Source organism: Drosophila rhopaloa, unplaced genomic scaffold, assembly GCF_018152115.1.
Source record: "Drosophila rhopaloa isolate 14029-0021.01 unplaced genomic scaffold, ASM1815211v1 contig_69, whole genome shotgun sequence".
NCBI lineage: Eukaryota > Metazoa > Arthropoda > Insecta > Diptera > Drosophilidae > Drosophila > Drosophila rhopaloa.
The window spans coordinates 2,234,717-2,240,716 of NW_025335166.1; positions in this window are offsets into that span (position 1 = coordinate 2,234,717).

Consider the following 6,000-nt stretch of genomic DNA (forward strand, 5'->3'; position numbering starts at 1 on the left):
GTCATCCCATCGTCAAGTGATACGCGGCACGGAACATGCGTGAAATCTTCTGGCCAGAGCAAGATTAAGCAAAAGCAGAGGCGTTGCTAAGAGGGGCGCGCAAGATTGTTTAATGACATTGTTTTGTATTTTATTAATGTAAATGCACAGATAAGAATATATTTTAAATTGACTAATTTGTAAATCATGATAGATCTAACTATGACTTGCATGAGCCTTTCACAGTATTTTAAAAGTATTTAAAGATAACGAATTGAATTATATAAACTTGCAACTTAATAATAACAAACAGGGGACTTTTATGGGAAACCCTTGAGTCAACGCCTGTGTTGGCCTTGTTTGTGTATACCTGTGTATGCAGGGCTTTTTTTGCGACAGTTTCAACAGTCGTGCCACTTTTGATATTGCCATTGCCTTGCAAAAAGTGTGAAATTGTCGGACTACTGGAGGAGCAGCCACCAATTGGGACTTGGAGTACGACTACAGATCGGACGGTTCGCCTGGTGGTTTAATTAAGTCATTAACACCAGGGTCTGCCAGTGGGGGAACTCTGCCTGCCCCCTTTCCCTTGTCTTCTCACCTCTTCTCAGCCTCTGTTGCTCTTTGTCCTTGCGGACAATATCGAATTTGCCATATTTGGTCAAAATAATCGGACCCAAAATGGTCTGTGGAAGCGATACTGCTGCCCATAAATATATAAATTATGCATGCGAGCTTCGGTTATAGGAGAGAATTTAAGACCGGGATGAGGGGGCTCCATCAACCTGGTAGCACATTCATCAATGCGATTGACATTTCGCTGCCATGAGAATCGGAATCGGGGTTGTCTAACAAGCGCTAAGTGGATAATTACTGCGATAGCTGCCTGCCAGCTCGGATTGTCTTAATCGGTGCTAAAAAGCATCATTATACCGTGCATACTCCAAGTAATCACCACTAATGATCGATGCTCTGGTTTTGCATGTGCCCGTCGATCGTTTGTGAAGAAAGGCAAAATAGTACAGTAAAATGAACGCTGGGGGTTACCCCAGCTAGATCAGGGTTTTAGTTAGGAATAAAAATTATAATATCGGATTTTAATATGACCATAATTAAATGTAATTAGGATACTAGATAAATCATAGGTGACAGGTTCGTTGGCAAAAAGAATACACGGATTTTTAAGAACAAAAGCTCCTCTTATTTATATTTAATGCTGTAAAATTTCAACAAAACTTGAAAATTCTAATAATGAGTAATAACAATTATAATTTGAAGGATTTTTTTTTTTTCGCCAGACCTTAAGACAAATTCAAAGCCTGCCTAAGAGAAAAAACTTTAGGCCAGAAATAAAACGAATGATGGAGATGTCTTTTTGCTGAGAGTCTCCTGAAGGAAAACTGACTTCTTATTTAAATGTAACAGACAGACCGCGACCATTTAAACTGTTCTCCCAAGCCGGTGTTGACTGTACATGGAAAAGAAGAGCGCACAATTATAAACTATCCGTTGACGAGCTAGAGGTGGAGTGTCAATTAATGATCCCTTTCCTTCTACTCCTCCTCCTCCCCTTCTCTTCTTCCTCCTCAGCTTACGTACAAAGGAAACGTCAAACAGCGCGTCAAATGCGCAATGAGCTTAATTCGATGCGCCTGCGCACCACTTACCGCTCACTCTCTCCGTCCCGTTCCCACGCGCACTGCTGCCATCTCACTCCGTCAATTGCCGTTGATTGCCTTTGTTTCTCGGGTAATTCCCATTCCCCTCCGCCCCACATCCCTTGGGGGACCAAGATGGAGATAGCGGGTCTCTTGACTCTCTCGCTCCGCTTAATTGAACGGGAACGCTTTGTTGACATTACCGTATTTTGTACCCCGTTTCGACGGGGAATTATAAATGGTCGAAACGCCCACCCAACAGAGCCACCTTTGTTTTTTGGCAAGAGGGAGCGATCACCTCGGTAATAGCCGAGGTCCATTGTTCTTGGCCACTTGGCACTTGGCCACCCCGCTCATTAGGAGTGGTCCGCGGCGTTGACTTGTGAATGGAATCGAATCGAAATGGAACTGAGCCACACTGCCGCTGCCGGGCTATTAATTAGATAAGTATCTTGAGGAATTGCCCATTTTCAAATAGTCGGTGAGCATTCGCGTAATTAGATTTGCTTTTCACAACATTTACGTTGGGCGCGGCCAACTCGAGTGGACGGCGTGGATTCAAGTCGAGTGGAGGTGGGGATGGCGGAGCCAAGTGTTGGCCAGGTCAAAACAGATGGAATGAGAAGCCCGCGTGAGAATATTGTCAGTTATTACAAATTAATCAACCTTTGAGTATTAAATTTGGTTATCCACAGGAATGAAATTAAGTTTTTCTTTTATTTGTTAAATTTAATTCAGAAAAGAACTGATGAGCTGAACTCACTAATGTCTGTACCTTAATTTTAGGAATAACTGTCATAATCGATCAAGACTAAAAGCCTTTTCACTCATTATAGGAGTGAATATAAGTCTTGAAGTTTTGAATACATTTATAATTTTAAGCTTAATTATTAAAAAACTTAAAGGTTTTTAAAAGTTTGAATTTAAAAATTTTTTATAAATTTTAAATTTAATCGAATATTTTGAAGAGTAAGGATAACATGTTTTTTAAGTTTTCCAACATTAAAAATTGAAATGGAAAATACAGAAGATTCTTGGGAGGCTCGCAATTACCGAACGCCATTGGAATACAAATTGGAATCGAATTGCAAAGTTACAGTCTAAGCCCTGAAACGTATCCTACAACTTTGCATAACATTTACGTTACTGAACCTGTCGTGACTCACGAGTGTAACGTTTCACATTAGCCCACGAGCGGTCACGCGGTCAGCTCTAGCGCCCACAGGTCTGTGGCCCGTTGATTGCATTTGGCGGCAGCGACTCAACTAACTTGGGCGATTAATCATCGCCCGACCCGGGTCCGACTCCAACTCCGACTCTCGAGTCCCGGTCTTGAGCCCGAGTTCGAGCAGAGGCTACTGACCATGTGTAAATGCCGCCTTGCGGTTTGTCGCAATTTATGAGGTGATAATTATTCATCGCGAGCCGCAGAACTGTCATAATATTGTAATTAACATTGGGCCAGCAATGAAATTAAACGCATTTGATTGCATTTGCAGTTGTCGCCGCTGTGGCCACTAACTTTCTCTCCTGCCGACCCGGGATTATAGCAATTGGATCCCCGGCCCTGTCCAGACCAAGTTGGTTTCCTTATTGACTCCAAACCCAAAACGGAAATGAGAACAAGCCGCAGATAGAGAGGAGTCCAAGTTAATCGATCGATAACATCGTCCTGCTATAAATAGAAAAAATGAAATTTGAAAACATGGACAAGGGAAAACAAATCAAATTGCAAAGCCGTAAACTAATCACGAAGAAGGATGTGGCCTAAAGGCAGTAAAACGAGAGGCAACAGAGAAGTCTACTATCAAAGTCACAAAATCGTTGGCAATTCGAGATGAGGCATAGGATTCCTTGAAGGATTTGCAATGACAGAGTTTCGGATTGAAAATGAAACAGCAATTCTTATTCTATGCAGCTGCTTTAGACTTGAATCTATATTGATGAGATAAGATAGATGTCCTGATCACCTTATAATAGATTTGTGGTCTGTTAAAACTAGATGTTGATGTTCCAAAGCCCAAAGGAAATTAAGAAAAAGGTTCGAAATACCATACAAGATGTAGGGGTCTCTTTAGATTTTGTAAGCTGATTAATGTAACATTAAGCCTTTTGCAATTTGACTCTATATCAAATTTTTAAAAAAATTAGAATAATTTGACGTTGCTCCTTTAATATTTTATGATCCTTAAGGAGTTTTATGGCTTCTTAAATTTCAGATTTTTTTTAATGTTGTATCAAATATTAAATAAACTTTAAGATTCATTAAAAGAAAACGAAATCTTCGATTTGGATCGATTTTATGTGAAACTCCTTAGCAAACAGCTGCAGTCTCGATTCATATCCGATGTGTTACGAACTCTCTCCTCATCAGCTATTAATAAAGTTGTGGATTATCATAATTAGCTTTGTTAATTTTCACAAATATGGTAACATAATTCCTTCCCGAAAAACTAACCCCTAACTAATATGAAATCGACCAACTTACCCCGGCAGTCCGGACTATGTAAATTGACTCATCCGTTGTAGTCGGTGGGAGCCTACTGGGTTTCAGATTATGCCAAATGCTGTAATTCGAACTCAAAATGGAACCAACTGCTTCCGAAGGGCAATTCATTCGCCACCTTATTTCTATTTTTCCTGATTTCTTCTCTGTGAATGGAATTTATTGTATTGTGCTTTGTATGGCAGGCATGGCTCTGCTAATGGCATAATGTACCTTCCCCTGACATTGCCTTCCCCGAATTGGGCACAACAGTAACTGATTTTTTAATTTCATTATGGCGCACAATAGGCGATTCGCCTGTGACCCGTTGCCAGGATCTGAAAGGCAGGCAGGGATCTGGGCGGGAGGAGGCAAATTGTTGCCATTTAATGTGGCTGGCCGGGCTGCCATTGCATTGCCTTCGCAAGGGCGTGATCCTGCCCCAGGACCATGCATATAATGTGCGCAATTTCAATTTATTTGTATTGCAAAGTTTGAACTGGGCCCTGGTTCTGGTGCGGCTTCTGGGCAGGGCCTCTTGCGGAGTGTTACGCTAACACGGCTTTTGTGGCATTGCTGCTTCTGTTGCCACTCGGGGTGGTTTCCTGCCCAAAGTGGGCGGTGGGCGGTGGTCGGTGGGGTGTGGGAGTGGTTTCTAACGCCCCGGCGACGCCATTTCCAAAAGAAAACATTACAAATTCACTGACCAGAGTCGTAGTTGTTTTTAAGAGAGGGGTATTCGAGAGTCAAATGGTTTTGAATGGCGTTATTAAATCAAGTACAGGAAAAATTAAAAAAAAATTGCCTATATGTTTGGATCGATTTGTTTACTACCATATTTTATACAACATTTTCTAGTTTTGAATGATTATTATTATAAAAAACGTTATATAATATATTGTAACATTACCGGACAACTTAAGCTCATCTTACTAATAATCGTGGACTTTGTAAACCATTTTTGCCTGTTAAAAAAGTCAATATCACCAAATGTATCCAAAAGCAAATTTTTGTATCCTCATGGTAATCCAATATTAAAAGTTGAATTCGGTACTTAAAAACCTAATAGTTCAAAAATATTTTATTAAGTATAGAACATTTTGAATATCAAATACTTATCTTGTCATATTGATTGCTTCAAAGAGATCTGAATCCCATAGGAGATTCTTAAGGCAGATATTGCTCATTACCCTTTTATTGTTTCTGTCTTGAAAATTGAGTAGTTTTCAGTTATAACCTTCTGTCTTTCAAACGAAAAGCTCTATGTGGATATGTTGTACTTCAGCTAATGTCTGATTGCTGCGCAAAATGTGACCCCCTTGACAGCTGCTCTACTCCCTGGTACTCGAACTCGTACTCCCCGGAGCTCAACCCCCCCGCCGCCTTTCTTTCACAATTGCAATCAGCTCACGTACTTGATGTGCTACAAAATGACTTCTATGCCATGTAACTGGCTGCTCTGCGGATGGGTCGAACAGATGGACCGGGATGACGCCCATTCGGGTTTCCTTTTGAATCGAGCTTGAAGTGGGAACTGGGTCCGTCCCTCCCTCCCCTTGCCACTGCCCCCTTCCGAACTTGTACTCCCCGGTCCTCGGTGGCCAGTGAACATGTTGGAAATCACATAATGTGTCATTTAATAATCAAGCTCAATATTGACAGCGACACAGTACAACAATGCGATGCCACAACGACTACAGGGGCAGGGGGCAAAAGTAGTACAACAATCCCGCCATTAGGCATAAATTCATTTGCGTTTGTCTGTATATTCTGTGTATATTCGAGTGTGCGGCCCAGCTGCCGCCATTGGCACAATCGCACATCCATCCATATCCATGGGCACTCTCCTCGCCTCCTCCCAGCCCATCCTATCCCACT